Source organism: Cupressus sempervirens, chromosome 2, assembly GCF_028749045.1.
Source record: "Cupressus sempervirens isolate cs-2001-9-10 chromosome 2, ASM2874904v1, whole genome shotgun sequence".
Taxonomy (NCBI): domain Eukaryota; kingdom Viridiplantae; phylum Streptophyta; class Pinopsida; order Cupressales; family Cupressaceae; genus Cupressus; species Cupressus sempervirens.
The window spans coordinates 675,936,182-675,953,429 of NC_143119.1; the positions used below are offsets into that span (position 1 = coordinate 675,936,182).

General features: G+C 33.0%; 1 pseudogene; it reads right to left on the reverse strand.

Moving 5' to 3' along the window:
• Positions 1–4,748: 4,748 nt before the first annotated feature.
• Positions 4,749–17,248, reverse strand: part of LOC149575167 (uncharacterized) — a 44,264-nt pseudogene continuing 31,764 nt past the window's right edge.

Here is a 17,248-nt window from a genome sequence, read left to right on the forward strand (position 1 = left end):
AACCATATGTCTATAAAGGGCTTTCACAAGCCCACATCTTTGATATATGGGATATTTAGGAATTCCATTTGACCTATAAGTTGGGCATGCTTAATACATAAAGAAGAATGCCTAATCACTTGAAGAAGAACAGATACATATATACTTGAAGGTGCTTTCCCATGATTAGCTTCTCTAAGAATGCTCCCACATGCATGGCTAGAAAATCTCCCCAAAGTGTTGGAAGCATTTAGTTGAATAGAGGCATGTTGTGTATTAACTGATTCAAAGGTCTTTAATTTCTTTTGATTTTCTCCATAAGCTGATATTCCTTGCAAGGATGGAATTGACTGCACAATATCTAAAAGGCAATGCTTTCGACTACTTATTTTTTGAGTTATGTCAGATGTGTTACCATGACAAGTTAAAGAATAATATGTTTGACCTATAAGATGTATACCTCATGCATTAGCTAGATGATATTCAGTTAAAAATAGAAGGCATACAATAGACACAATTGACATGCCCAACCCAACATGCTACCGTTTTCCATCTCAAAAGTATAGTGAATTAGAAATAGAAACTTGCATGCTGGGGGGATCATGTGAAAGCTAGTTGCAAAGCTTTTGAATACAGTTGATGTTTGACCACCAGTTGAAGTCTTAACAAGAGAAGACCTTAACTATTGAATGGAATTCCTATGCACTAATGATATTCTTGATGTATATGATGAACTAGTTTTCCAATGAGTAGAATGTGATGGGAACCCCTCCTTTGGAGAATCCATTACTTTTCTTAGATGAATATCCTCCATTGATGGATAACCTAAAGTGTCTCCCAGATGCAATGGAGACTTTGAAGAAGTGAGATCATAGTTAAAATAATACTTTGTAGCTGATGACAGTTTATTAAAAGATTGGATCCTTGCAGGGTTGAGTGTGGATGTATTGACTCCATAATTGTGTCCACTAGCTAAGGGGCTTGAGCCAGTCTGCCATACATTCTTATGATTTGGTTCAGACATCAACCTATTGTTAAAAGGTGAGCTTCCAATAGAATTTTTTCTAGTATTATTAATTAAGGACAACTAAGAGTTCCTATCCCATGTAGTTGATGGACCATACTTTCCTCCTTGTTGAATACCCTACACAACACTTAGATGATTTGATGGTGAAGATTCAACAATAAAATTATGTTTTGGTAAATATCAAGATAATGGCATTCCCTTGTCAAACTCAAATACGTCATCTACTAGAGATGAAAATCTGACTGCAAGCACCCTTGGCCCTGAAGATCAGAATCTATAAATGCATCAAGATTAGACACAGATTCTGACATTAAATTTGAAATTTTTGTTATCTCTTTCTCTAGAGATGATTTCCCATTATCTAAAAGGCTAATTTAGATATAAATAAGGGGGAAAGATTTCTTTTGAAGGCATGGAATACTGGATAATCATAAGATAACCATAGTAAATTTTGGCCTAAGATATAAGATAGTTATGATATGCATAAAGGGAGCATAGGAATTAAGGAAGGATTGATGGAAGAAGGGAGGGGAATATAGTAAGGAAGTACCTTCATTTGGTCAAAAATGATGAAGAGTTTGACCTTATTTGAAGGGTGGTAATTGTGAAAGGCTATGACCAATGCAAGGGGCACATGTGGTGAAGAGAAGTGACTCTTACATTGTAAGATATAAAGAAGAGGTTTCGTTTGAGGAGGGCATCCAAGGGAGATAAAGTTGGGGAATAACATATTAATTTAAAGTGGTGATTCAATTTTCATGACAAGTGTTGAACCTTCCATGAATAATATATAAAAGAAGAAATTTTTTTATGATCATTTACCATTCATCACTTCAAAATACATTAAATCAACACACAATCATCACTCCTCAATTTATGAATTACAATATTCATTTAGTCATCATTCACTAACTATCAAATTGTCAAATCAAAGGAAATCATTCTATCATTCATCAAACATTAGTTGGAAATCAAACAGACTTGCAATCAATTCTTCAATTAATTCAATCAATCTATATTAATCATTCAATTGTCTTGAGTGAATAAAGAAATATAAAAGACAAGAAGACCATATGATTTAGATTATTGGATATTATTATTTGGTCTTTAGCTATAAACTCATGTTTTGTTGAAATCTTAACTAGTGCTATGTTTATGCCTATTCTTGGCCTAATTTTGTTGATAAAATTTTAACTAGTGTATTGGAGAAAGAAGAGCTGATCAAATTTTAGAACTGTGAGAAACTTCCCCGGAGGGCTTGAAGGAGGTAGTTATATCTTTGAATGTATTTAAAAGTATTTTTTGACAAATGAATTTCTTTAGGAAGATCTTTGCTAAGTAATACGCTAATTTTGTTTTTCAGCTCCATGATTTGCAAATACAAAACATGTTCAAGAGTACGGCTCAGCAAGTCTTTGGTTGAAACAAAAAGAGTTGTTCCTTGTGTTAGGCCTTATTTTTTGTAATATATGACCTATTCTATGCCAAAAATTGGCATTCATTCTCAAAGTATGAGGAAAAGCTACTTTTTCCCTTAAAATGTAGACAGAGGATATAACTTCTAAAATTCAGGAAGTGTGAGATACTCATCCTCTAATCATCTGAGCAACATGAGTCGTGTATTTTTAGATACCTCTTGACGCTTCTTGGAAGCTCATTCCACATAATTTCCATGAGCTAGAGGGTTCTCTAAAGTCCAATTGAATATGAGAATTATTCTTAAAAGATACTATTTTTTCTTCAGACTTTGGAGCTTTAAGTGGTAGCTCAAAAATTGTCAAAAATTACTAATTCAGTTCCATGGACTAAGAAGGTGTTGAGTTCTAGATTGGGAAAGAAGACTAGGCACAAGGTCTACATGGAATACCTGATCAAATGGAAGGGAAAGCTAGATATTGAAGCTACATGGATACCAGTGACTGATTTCAAGAAGAAGGGAATAGATCTCAACTTGATTTCTCCCATAGTCCCATGAAGACTTCTTTTGTTGGAGAGAATGGTGTAGTAGCACTCTAGGACATGTCAAGGTCCTATTGAATTTTTTTTGTGTTTGGCTCTTTGATGGGCCATGGTATCTAATAATAGATAAATGAAATCTCAAAGTGATATCCAAGTGCATCTTGGCATGTTTTCTAAGTCAAAATTCAAAAGTTGTGGAAAAAGATGTAAAGTTGCATTCCCTAGGTAAAAAGTTGTCAATGGGTCCAATTGTCTCTAGGAGTATAGTATATGATCCAGGGCCTAGAATAGCTTGGAATAGAGTCTAGACTCATGTGAGATTAGGGAACCATTTGGTAAGGTTCTACACACCTAGGCTAAAAGGAACCAAACATTTCCAAAAGTTGTCAAGAAATTGAAAAGTTGTCAAGTTGCAAGTTTGACAACTTTATGTGAAACTTTTGTAACTTGGTTCAATATTTTACCAATTATTCACCCACTCCTAGAATTCAGTTTGGGGAAGGTTTAGGAAGGCTATTTAAACCCATCCAAACTAGTTTGTATGGTTGGATGTTGTGTTTTTCAACTAGAAGCAATTGAATGCTGACCAATTTTGATTATATAGCTATGCAATGGTGAACATCCACAATCATATTGATTGAAATTTGAGTTATTTTACATTTAGTAGTTATATTATGTGGTCTTGATATTTTGTACATAATTGTGTGTATTCTTGATTAGTTTTGTTGGGTTAATACTTATTATTTTGTACTCTGCTAGTCACTAGACAAACCCAAGCAGTTTCAAAAGAATGGAGTCTAGATTCATTTCTTGTGGTTAAAAATGCATGGAATTATGGGAAATGAAAGCAGACTCTATATACATTATGTCATTTTTTATTGGAATGGAGGAGTTGCAGTTTTCTATTGTTACCAGTCATCCCTAGGCGTGAGAATATGTTTTGTATTTCCAAACACCAACTTTAGTTATAGGCTCCATTCATTGCTTATCTTTTGGACAATTGATGATAAAATAGGGCTACACCACAAGGACATTGATGTAGTACATATCATATGCCAGATTGTATAGAGAAGCAAAATTCTATCCTCCATTACAATGGCATGCCACAAATCCTATTTATCTTAAGTGTGTCTCTATGGACTATTGATCAAACCTTCAGCGTGCTCATCTATTGATCAACTCTAGAAATAATTAACACATGCTCAAATATTTGATAATTGTAATTACTATGTTTATAAGCTATGCAACTATCAAGAAGAAAAAATATAATTAAAATTCTTAAATTTGATCAAAACACTGAGTTAAACATGCTGCAATGATCTCGTGGGAATACATAGGCATTCCAGTGCTATAAGGATAGATTAACATAATTCTGAAGCATGTTCTACTAAATGTGGTTTAATATTGGTTCACTTCAATTATAAAATTGTGGAGCTGAAATTAGAACTTTCTTAAAGGAAGACAAGGTTTTGTCTAGACTCTAAAATTTAACTTTTGACCAACAGACTGAGAGGACTTACCCATAATTTTGGCACTATGCTTCATCATCTGTTCAAGATTATATCTGTGTCTTCAATCTGTGAGCAAAGAGCAAGTTTGATCATTAATTTTAACTTTTTCATGGGGCTCTAATGTTTTCTATTTTACAGTTGACCAACTATTGAAGAATTCATCTACCTCTGATTTTGCTTTGCAAAAGAGACCACTTCTACAGCTTACCATTAGCCTGTTACAAGTCGAATCATCCCAGTCGTCACTCTTTAAAACATGTTGATGCCCCTTATCATCTGTCTTGTATAGCCTTAGAATAAATATTAGTTATGCTTATTACACTATCCAGATTCTCATTAAGACTTACAAATGGCATTTGAGTGCCTTCTTGCCTCTTTGATCTATTACTCATTGACTACATTACACAATGCAAAAGATATCCTTCTCTAGTGACATTTTTTGGATTATTGGTAGACCATTTCCCACCAAAGTGAACATTGTCCAATATCTCATATGTAACAGCATTGTGAATAAAAAATATTTTCATAAGTTTACCCAGCCACATCATAGCCTGATTTAGCATTCCAAGGCTACAAAAATGATTAAGCAATGTACTATAGGACACCGTATCTGGGACAAAACCCATTTTAAAAAGTTTTTCTAACAAAGTAACAACCAGACCAAGGGAATCCTTGTAGAGCCCATCCAAAATTGTATTGAAAGTGAATGTGTCTAGAGAAAATCCTATGGAAACAATGCTCTCAAGGAGATTAAAAGCTAGCTGAGTCATTTTTGTAATGCAAATACCATTTATCAAAGTATTGTAGGTAATAACATCAGGAGCACAACCACTACATGATATCATGTTCATGATCTCCAAAGCTTGCTTCATATCAGCTAGCTTACAGTGAGCATTAATTAAAATATTGTAGGTAAAAATATCAGGGGACAAGCCATTTCTTGGCATGAGGGTACAAAGCTGATTTGTTGTACTTATCATTTCTTGTTTACAAAATCCATTAATGAGAGTATTAAAAATAATGACATTAGACGCAAGTGCAATTTTTAATCATTTCCTTTTCTAGCCCAAAAGCTAAGAATAAGTTTCCTTCCTTGCAATGTCCATCAATCAATGAGCTATAAGTGAAATTGTCAGGAAAAATGTGTCGATTTACCATTTTCATAAGGAATCTATGTGCCTGCTTTATGTAGCTTATCTTGCAAATATCGTTCATAAAAGGAGTGTGAGCAATAACATTAGGTGCAATTTCTTTCTTGTCCATTTGTGCCCACAATTTAAAAGCTTGTTATACATTAACATTCTTGAGATGTTCATCAATCAATACACTGTGTATAGTTTTGTCACGAATCAAACCTTCTCCAAACATTTCCCTCAAAAGAAAATGTGCCTCCTGTATATTACCTTCCTTGCATAACCCCATTGTAAGAGTAGTATAAGTAATCACATGAGGCAAAAGACCACTCTTTACCATATTATCAAATATTTTGAATGCAACACTTGTACAGGCAACCCTGTAGTGTCCAGCAATAATGATATTATACATAAAGTTTTTTGGAGCCATACCTTTTAGAATTAGTTGGTTTAAGAGTTTGACTGCTTCTTCTAGCCTGCCAGCTCTACAATGACCTAAAATGAGCTGTAAATGCACATATCAGGAGGTATGTTCCTTTCAAGTATGTAATGTAATATTTGATTGCCTCAATTTTCTCGTCCAAACTTGAAATAACAAGCAATGAGTGTGTTGATCTCTAGAGCAACCTGGCTAGGTGGTCGATAGAGAAATGTGCTTGGACATTGTAGGAGTGGATTGAACTTCAAGAAATTAATTTGGATTGTGTTAGGGGAATGGATAAGAAGTATGCAATATCCTTGGTAGGAATTGATCAAACCATTTGAAGGGGTATTAAAAGCCTAATTCAAGACTGGTTTGTGTAGACCTAGAAACCCATAGAAACCATCACCTTTGGGTTTGATATATATGTTTCTTACCTTGTAGGATAGAAAGGTCTTCTAATAAGCCTATTCAACATAATTGCTTTCTATTGTGAGATTTTTAGGATTTTAATTAAATTGACATTTCACATTATTTTTCGGCATGCTATAATGTTGCACATTACACCTAGCAGAATGAAAACTTCTCTATTGTTTTCTTCATGTAAATAAAGCCAAGACAATTTGTGTATTGTTCATCAATATAGATTTTATCTTGTGAAACATCTGCATAACATCATGAATTTGATTTTTCTTTCTTGTAATTTCTTCCAAAGGCTACTAATAATAGAAACCATTAACCTTTTTTTCTCAATTGGCCCTTTGAGCATTTACAAGGTTGAAGACTCTATTATTGATGAAGTTTAATATTCTAATCACTTGTTCACCTTTTTTCATCCCTAAGAACCCTAACGTTGGCATGATACCCTTAAACTATCTAGCATAGTTGGCTCGATTACATGGTAATAGATTTGTAGGTTATTCTAGTAGCTGATTTTATTATTTTGAAGAAAACTTTTTCTAAGCTTCATCTAGATTGATCTAGTAAGATGCATACATGTGTATAGAATGAATGTTGTAAGTATGGATAAGTTTGTAATTATACATGGGGATAGTAGATGCAAATTAGATAGGGATACTCAACTTTGTTATAATAGATATTCTTTTTGAGAATTTTGGAATTTGAATTGTCCAGAGTTTAGAAATGATAGGGGTAATACCTTGGATTTCATCTAAGGGTTAGTATTGGAGGACCTTTTTGTGTCCATTGATTAGATCTTGATAGTTTTTTGTTCTATTTTTTGACTCATCAAATTTTTTTGCCTTGCTTTTGGATTACTGGTATTTATGAATATCTTAGGAGGTTGTTATAAGCACTAGTTTGAAAACTCAAGTTAGGGAACAAAGCAAATGAGAAATGTCTAGTCCAAAAAAAGGAAAACATTGTATAGGGTGCATATAAGTATATTCAAAACAAGGCAAGAAATGTCAATCTATAAAACAAAACTTCAACTCACCTTTGTAATGCTAGGAAGGAGACTCTTCAACATTTCCAACTATTATTTGATCCTTTCACGCTGCCTTCTTTCTAAAATCTCTTTCAATGGATCAACTTTGAAGCATTCACGAGCTCTCCTCTACTACAATCAACCACCAAAGAACCCAGGATGTCAAACCCTACTGGTGCTGACACTATTAAACCCTTTTTCCATGTACTCCTAGCCACAAATCACAGTGGTAGAAAATGGTTTAGTGCATGAGTCTTTTGGGTCGCATAACAATAAGATTAGGGCGACAAACATAACTTTTTTCAATTTTTGCTTAGTGTGAGCCCGTGTTGGTCAAAATTTTGACCAACACGGGCTCATCTTTAACAAAAGTCATCACAATTCAACCAAATTGACCCCAAATTATTAGATGGTTGAAAGTTTTGGTCAAAAATTTGAGTCAAATGTACTAGTGATTGATGTCAACATAGCAGTGATTTTGTTAAGACTAGAAGAATAATAGTCAATAATCTTAGTATGCATAGAAGTTGAGGAAATTTTAGATGATTTTTAGTAGAGGACATGTTCTTGAGGTTGTCTTGATGATGTGGTTAAGAGGACTAAGTTTGAGCCAATGGTGTACAGAAGTTATACTTGATTTACTGGAAGTAATGTAGAAACAAAGCATTGAAAAATAGAGTTCTAATGATCTATATATATCTTTCATCTGAGATGTAATGAAGAGATGCATAGTTAGATAGTGATAGAGGATAGTCATATGATGATGGCAATGTTTGTGCAAGATGTGGATTCACACGTGTGAAGTTTTCTATAGACTATGAGCCAATAGTGTTATTGTAATTTGAAATAATTAATTGTCTTATTTTAATTAATTAGGTAAGCCTCAAGGCAGACTCAAGGAATTATTATGAAGATACAGTACAAAGGAAACTTTTTTTCATTATTTTTAATGTATCTTGATTAGAGGATCAAGTGGAATGCAAAGTATTAGTGTGTAGTGCGAAAAGGAGTAGAATGCTTACTGAATGTTGTAAGCGATCCAAGGGATCATTGCATGCACAATATGAGATCTAGCTACAAGATCTAAAGGAGCATAATTTTGATTTATAGGATAGAGACAAAGGAAGGAAGTACATTTTAGTTCTATTATTCTACAAGGAGTAATATAGAGATCCTTGGGACAGTGGATTCTTTGATCTTAACCTTGAAGTTGTTTGGGTAGTGGGTCCAACTATCTTCCACAACTCCAAACAGGGTTGGCACAACTCCTAACAAGGTTGGAATCTCCTAATAGGGATTCAAAGTCTCCTAATAGGGACTCATATGTATTGAATGTTGTAATAGACTCCTAACAGGGTCTATCCTCTAACAAGGAATATGTATATTAGTACATCATCTTGTGGGTACCATCCCCATCAGGGTTTTCCCTCAGATCAAGGATTTCCCTAGTTAATATATCTATTTTTAATTATGTATGAGTATCTTGTTTTGTTTTTAGTTAATTTTACCCATTTGGTTAAGATAGTTTGAAGTTAGTGATTGGGATAATAGTTGGATAACTGATTCACACCCCCACCCCCAAGTTATATTAGTGGACTATATATTCTAACAAATAACAAGAGATGGACATTGGTACCAAGGCCAAAGGAAAAGAATGTGATGGGAATAAAAGAAACAAGGTGAATGAGAAAGGTGAAGTGACAAGGAACAAAGAAACATTAGTCTATAAGGGATATGCACAAGAGGAAGGAATTGACTATGGGGAGACATTAGCCAAGTTGCAAGGTTAGAAGGAGTAAGAACATTACTTGCATATGCTACTTATAAGGCTTCAAGATATATCAAATGGATGTAAAATTTACATTTATAAATGGAATCATAGAAGAAGAAGTCTACATTGAAGAACCTGGAGGATTTTTTGCCCCTAGCAAGAGGAACATGGTATATAAGTTGAGCAAAGCATTGTATGGTTTGAAATAAGCCCCTATAGAAAGGTATGAAATGTTGCATACTTATTTGGTGAAAATTAGTTCTACAAGAACTAATGACAATAACAATTTGTACTTGAAGAGTGAATTTGAGAGTAAGATATTGTTGGCTGAAATTTGTGTTGAAGATATCATATTTAAAGGACATGATGTGTTGTAAAAATAATTTTCTAATGAGATGAAGAAATAATTTGAGATGTCAATGTTTGGAGAGATTAAATTATTTTTTGGTTTACAAGTTTATTAGATGAAAGGAGGTATTTACATTACACAATCAAAGTATACCAAGGAGATATTGAATTTTTTTGGATTGGAAGATTCAAGACCAATTGAAACACCTATGGTTACTAGACATAAAATTTCAAAGAATGATGGTTCATTTGATGTAAATTAGGTGGCATTATATAGGTCAATTATTGGAAAACTAGAAAATTATTGATATAGGTTAATGATTGATAGTATGTTGTTCATAGTAGACCTGACATTGCATTAGTTGGTATTGTTGCAAGATTTTTTGCTAATCTTAAGGAGAATCACCTAATGGTTGTGAAAAGAATATTGAGATATCTGAAAGGAATAGAAGAATATGGCTTATGGTACAAAGAGAATGAAAAGTTTGAGTTGAGAGTGTACACAGATGTTGATTGAGATGGAAAAATTGATGACAAAAAGAGTAGAAGTGAAGGCATTTTCTATCTAGGCAAGAAGTTGATTTCAGAGACAAGTAAGAAGACAATTTGTATTTCTTAATCCACAATTGAGGTTGAGTATGTTGTTGCAGTAGTTAATTGTTCAAACATTGTATGCATCAAGTAATTGTTGAAAGGAATGAAGGAAGATATTATAGAACCCATGGTGATATATTTTAATAATTGATGAAGGGTTCTCCCCTTAATACCACAATGCACAACAGAAATAGAGAAACAAAAAAAATTTGAGCGAACAAAATATGCCCTTCTTATTATCACCGTAAATGCAACATTACAAAATTATAATATACAAACATGCATGGGTGTCTTCCTTACAACATTCTACAAGACAAAGTTGTGACTATCACCTAGAATTACCTTAGACAACCTTAGGCCTTCCTTATATAGGCACTTTTAACCACTCGATAAGTTTCTAGACACTAAGCCCTAACCCTTGAAGCTGACTAACCTTATATTATATCTTTTCATTAAACTTTATTACATAAGATCAACTCAAGACAATTTACAAAAGATATTTTTGGATGGGTCCACTTCTAGAGACCATAACTAGCAAATCGTTGACCCAATGGGGTATTATAAACCTGTTTTGAAATTGTTGGCTAGAAATAAACAATGGAATGATTGCACAAATGTTCATTAGTTGAGGTTTTTCCTTGTTTTAGAGCCATTTAGGCCTTCATCTATGGACCTAAAGTTTAGATAGCCAAAATCCATATCAAAAATCTGCAATGGTTGTACCAATACATATGATTTGACAATACAACTCAACTGGCAGGCTAGTATGTCTAATATGAACCTCCACATATGAGATTAGTACAATCTAAGAATATAATACCAACTTCCAAAAATTAGAAAGATTCCTCAAATAGAAACTTTGAATAGGAATAACCCTATTAAAAATGAAAAAGAAAAAACTAGAAAACTGAAAATAAAAATATTTTTGGCTGATGCAAGATTTCCCTTACACCCAGGATGCTCCTGCATCGAACACCCAAGGTAATTTAAGAAGTGACCCTATCACATCTTAGGTAGTCAGTGGAAAACCAAGATTTTTAACCTCATGTGCTATCCATGATGAATCATCTATTGTTCTCACTTTCCATTTGACCAAACACTCTTCATATGTTTTGTTTCTTGTGCTTCTTCCCTCATGATTGTCCAATATCTCCTCAATCTCTTGTGTAGTAAAGTAGATGTTAGAATACTCCATTGTGCTTCTACAACTTCATATACATCACCTCCCTCATTATATTTTATCAAATCTAAAATTTTAAACACTGGTGAAATGTTAAGTTCAACTAGAAACTCTACTTCATAAGCATTTCCAGAATCATTCCTTTTTACTATCTTGCATGGTCTAAACTTCTTCATTTTTAGCTTATTATATGTACCCACTACAAATCTCTCCTTTCTCAATTGAACCATGACATCATCTCCAATATGAAATTTCTTATACCTCCTTTTCACATCAGCTTTAACCTTATACTATGTATTCATCTTTGTAATGTGCTTCCTCACCTCCTCATGGATGTTCTTCAAATGTTCAGAAAAATATTCTAATTTAGCATTAATTATTTTCCATTTATCCAATAGCCTCAATTCATAAGAATTTCTAGGATTGCTTGCAAATTTTGACAAAATTATTGACAAAATTATTGGATGAAAATTTTGACTATGGTAAGATAAGATCCCAACCTTTTGGTTTATCTCCAACCAAGCATCAATTTTTTTTTCCCAAACTCTAGTTCACAACTTCTATTTGTCCATCAATTTGTGGATGATGGGATGAACTAAACTTTAAACCTATTTTCAATTTCTTCAAAAGTGTATGTCATAAATACATAACAAACTTGGTATCATGATTAGAAACTATTATCATTGGCAAATGATGTAGTCTCACCACTTCTCTCAAAAAAAACTTTGTCACATAAACAACATCACTAGTCTTCTTGCAGGGAATAAAATGTGTCATTTCAAAAAAATTGTCAACCACCACAAATATTGAATCGCACCCTTGTTGTGTCCTTCATAAGCCAATAACAAAATCCATACTGACATCTTCTTGTGGCTTCTTAGGTATAGGTAATGGTTGATATAACCCTATATTTTTCTTTACTCCTTTTTCCATCTAACATTCTATGTAACTTTGTAAAAACTTCTTCACATCTTGTTACAACTATGGCCAATAATAATTCTAAACAACCAAGGCAATGGTTTTACCCCTACAAAAGTGTCTAACCAATCCTCGACTATATTTCTCCTTGATGATATTCTCTCACATGGAACTTCTGGGAATGCACAACTGACTTCTCTTGAACAACATATCATCTTATATTATGAAATCCAACCACTTTGTCTTGTCAAGTATAACATGTATTGTACAAGCTTTCCAAGCTTCACCAAAATTAGGATCCTTTGGCTATAAATTCTTGAGTTCCTTGAACCCAACCACCTCAATCTACATTTATGTCAGTAAAAATTGTCTTCTACTAAGAGCATATGTGATTCTATTAGACTTCTCACTCTTATGTTTCAAAAAAAAGTATAACTCTACAAAAACTCAACCCACTTCAAATGCCTTTGATTCAAATTTTCTAGACTATTAAAATATTGCAAATATTGATGATCATTATACAAAACAAACTCCTTATGAAGAAGATCATGTCTTCACTTCTTCCATGCTTGAACTATACCATAAAATTCTTGATCATAAACATAATACTTTATCTTGGCATCGTTCAATTTTTTATTGAAATAAAAAACAAGTCTACCTTCTTGGCTCAAAATAGCTCCTATTAGAGTACCACTAGAATTACAATCTATGAAGTCATTGAACAAGTCCACAAGTATCATCGAGCACATATCTATTGAGTAGGATGGAAAAGATACCCAAGATTACTCCTGCATCAGCCTCATCAGGGGAACACTATGTCCCTAATTATCTTGTTAGGGGTGGATAATGACCTTGATTAGTTAGAGGCACACTATGCACCTAATGATTGGGTGCACAAACCCTTGGAGCTATCTTGGGGCTCCAAAATAGGTCGTAGGATCAAGAAATTGTGTCCAAATTACAAGAAAATCATGTTTCAATGCAAGGAGTAGATTCCAAGTGGATAGATGGATGAAAGGAAGTACCTAGGGGAAATAGATCCTACCTCAAGATTATGTGCAGGATCATGGTGTGCCAAACTATACCTATAAGTGGTAGTGTAAAATCACAAAATTAGGTTTATGTCAACTTGATTTGCAATTTTAAACTAGTTATGAAGTTTATATTAAAAGGTTATAAGAATGGAATCTATAGGAAATTGAATGTAGTCTATAAAATACTATGTCTTATCTAAAAATAATTTATTTTGATCAACCAAAAATCATATTTTAATGAAGTAGTACAAAAAATTAGGACAAAAATAAGAAGTAGGTGTATGTCTGACCACCTTAATCACAATCAAATAATAATATTTTGTTATAATATTCTAGATATAATAAGTATACTCATGTCTAGATTTGATGCATATTTTTGGGTATTTTTATTCCAAGAAAATAATTAATTATCAAATTTTATGCTATGACAATTTTTGAAAAATAAAAGGCTCATGTTTGACCACCTTAACTAATTCAAGACATTAGAAAACTTAAATTTTCTTGTTTTTAACTATAGTAGATGAAGCATAGAATGTGACACATCTTTCGAATTTCATAAATATTTTACAGTTTGAAAGTTATAGTCATTTTTCAACTAGTATGTCAATTAACACTTTATAACTAAATCCATTAGAAAATAAGTAAAAATTACTTACTAAACTCATAATTTGACAAATATTATATTGATGGAAAGCTGAAAACATTCTTTAGAAACCCTTTTTATTTCATCAAATTCAGGTGAAAAAAACTCGTCAACTGCATGCTTGAAGTTAGAAATAGGGTAAAAACACATTTTTGGGACCTTTTTTATGTTTACTATGAAGGTTTGGTATCCAAAGCACTATTAATCCTAAATTGGATACCTAATTTTTGTTATCATGAATGTTTATAATATTACATTAGGGGTGTATCCTAAGCATTGAAGAATATTGATATGTTGCATTCATGACTATATTTGTCATTGATGTCAACACAATAGTAATTCTACTAAGACTAGAAGGATAGTAGTCATTAAATCTTAGTATGCACAAGAGCTGAAGAAGTTTCAAATGATGTATAGTGGAAGAAATTTTCCTAAGGTTTTCCAAATGATGTCGTTCAAGGGACTAAATCTGATATGATGTTATATGAAAGTTACACCTATTTTACTAGAAGTAGTGCCAAAATAGAGCATTAAAAAATAGAGTTCTGATGATCTATCGCTAGCTTTCATCTAAGATGTAATGAAGGTGATGAATAGATAATAGTGATAGAGGAAAATCATATGGTGATGCCAACATGTGTGCAAGACATGGTTTCACACATGTAAAGTTTTGTATAGACTATAAGTCGATAGTGTTGTTGTAATTGTGAATTAATTAACTATATTATTTTAATTAATTGAGAAAGCCTCAAGTATAACTCAAGTAATTATTATGAAGATATGGTATAAATGAAAGTTGTTTTCCTTTTTTAAAAAGAGACTTGGATAGAGAGGATCAAGTGGAATCTGAATTATTAGTGCGTAGCTTGAGAAGGATTAGAATTCTTATTGAATGTGTGTAAGTGATCCAAGGGATCATTGGTGTGTAGTATTAGATCTGGTTACAAGATCTGAAGGAGAAGAAATCTAGTTGATAGGACCAAGATAGAGGAAGGAAATATATTTTAGTTTTATTATTCTATAAGGAATAATATAGAGATCATTTGGACAATGAATTCTTTGATCTTAACCTTGAAGTTTTTTGGGCAGTGGGTCCAGCTATCTTCCACAACTCCTAACAATGTTGGAATCTCCTAACAGGGATTCAAAGTCTCCTAACAAGGACTCATATGTATTGACTGTTGTAATAGAGTCCTAATAGAGTCTATCCTCTAACAAGGAATATTTTTATTACTACATTATCTTATGGGTACCATCCCCAATGGGGTTTTCCCTCTAATCAATGGTTTCCCTAGTTAACATATCTAGTGTTAATTGTGCATGAGTGTCTTGTTGTGGTTTTAGTTTATATCACTCACATGGTCAATTTTGTTTAAGGTTAGTTTTTGTGATGATAGTTGCATAACTAATTCACCCCCACCCCCCCCCCCCCCCCCCCACCCCGGCCCTGCCCCTTCTCAAATATATCACTGGACTATATATTCTAACAATTGGTATCAAAGCATCAGGTCCTTGAAGATAAAGCTTAACAACTTTGGGAGATCAATGGAAAATATGTTTAGGAAAGATAGTCTAAGATTCCACGGGGCCAACTATGATAGTTGGAAGGAAAAGATGAAGACTCATCTATTATGCATGGGTCAAGGATATTGGCTTTTGATGAAAGCTAACAAGGAAATTATTGAAGAATCAAAGCTAGAGGAATGCAGTGAGGGAGAAAGAGATCTATTCATGTGTAACATGAGAGCCAGAGAAGCCCTTCTATCAACTCTTCTAGAGAATGAATACAATCAAGTAAAGACATTTCAAACTTCTCATTAAATTTGGAAAGCATTAGAAGTTACTTTTGAAGGTGATGATCATGCAAAAGAATGAAATAACAAAGTTGGATTTGCACATTTGAAGATGCTAAGATGATGGAAGATGAGTCCATCAGAGATTATATAGGAAGAATATCAAAAATTGTTGTAGATATTTGATCTCTTGGTGGAACTAAACATGGTGATGATGTTATATGGAAGATCTTAAAAATTCTATCAGACAACTCAGATGATTCAGCTAGTAATGCACTACACCAAAGATTTCTTGGAAGATTAGAATCTGTAGAAGGAGAAATGGTATAGTCTAGGGAATTATCCAAAGTTGAGATAGGGTTTAGTGATATTCATATTCAACCTAATCTATCAAGAAGTATAAGTGCAAGAGGAGACTTTACCAGCATAGCAAATCTAAAGAAAATAAGAAGATTAAAGAAGGAATAGCCCTTCTAGTAAGAAGAGAAAAAGATGGTAAGAAAATATTTAAGTGTTGGACTTGTGATGAAAATGGTCATTTTTCATCTAAATGTCCTAAAAGAGAGGAAAAATTTAGAGGAAAATTTAAGACTAGAAGAGACAAGGATAGAAATTGCTTATATGCTAATGAGGATGAAGAATCTAATGAAAAGGATCAAAGTGAAAGTGATGATGAATCAAGATTTGTGGATATTAAAGAAGATAGCCTCGATAGAGAAATTAGAGAAGAAAAAGCTCTAGTTACCCAAGTTGGGAAGAAATCAGATTGGATAATTGATAGTGGATATTCACATCACATGACTGGTAATATGAACAAATTTGTTAAGTTCATAAATCATGATGAGGTATTGTTAGAGTTGGTAACAATGAATCTTGTCATATTACAGGGATTGGATCTATTACTCTTGATGGTAAAACTAACACTGACAATGTTTACTTTGTTGATGGTTTGAATCATAATTTGTTAAGTGTTGGATAGTTGGTAGACAAGGGATATTTGTTGCAGTTCATAGAGAAGAATTTCATTATCAAAGACAAAGATGGTAAGTTGGTTGGTATTGAAACTAGATCCTGAGGTAATGTATTTTTGTTGAATCCCACTAAAATAACATGTTTGGTTGCAAAGGTTGATAATAGTTGGTTATGGCATAGAAGGTTTTTTCATATAAACTTTGATAATATTGTGAAATTCAAGAGTAAATTTGTAGTGAGAGATTTGCCTAAGATTATTAAGCCTACTAATTTTGTCTACAAGGAATGTATTTTGGCCAAGCAAAGGAAAGTGTCTTTTCCTAACAAGAAACTCTCTAGTATAGAGAAAATGGAGATTGTTCAAATGGATCTAAGTGGTCCTGCAAGAACCAGAGGATTCTATGGTGAAAGGTACTTTATGATTTTTTTTGATGATTCCACTAGGATGATGTGGGTAGCATTTCTTAAAGAGAAGTTTGAAGCTTTTGAGAAATTTAAGATATTCAAGAATAGAGTTA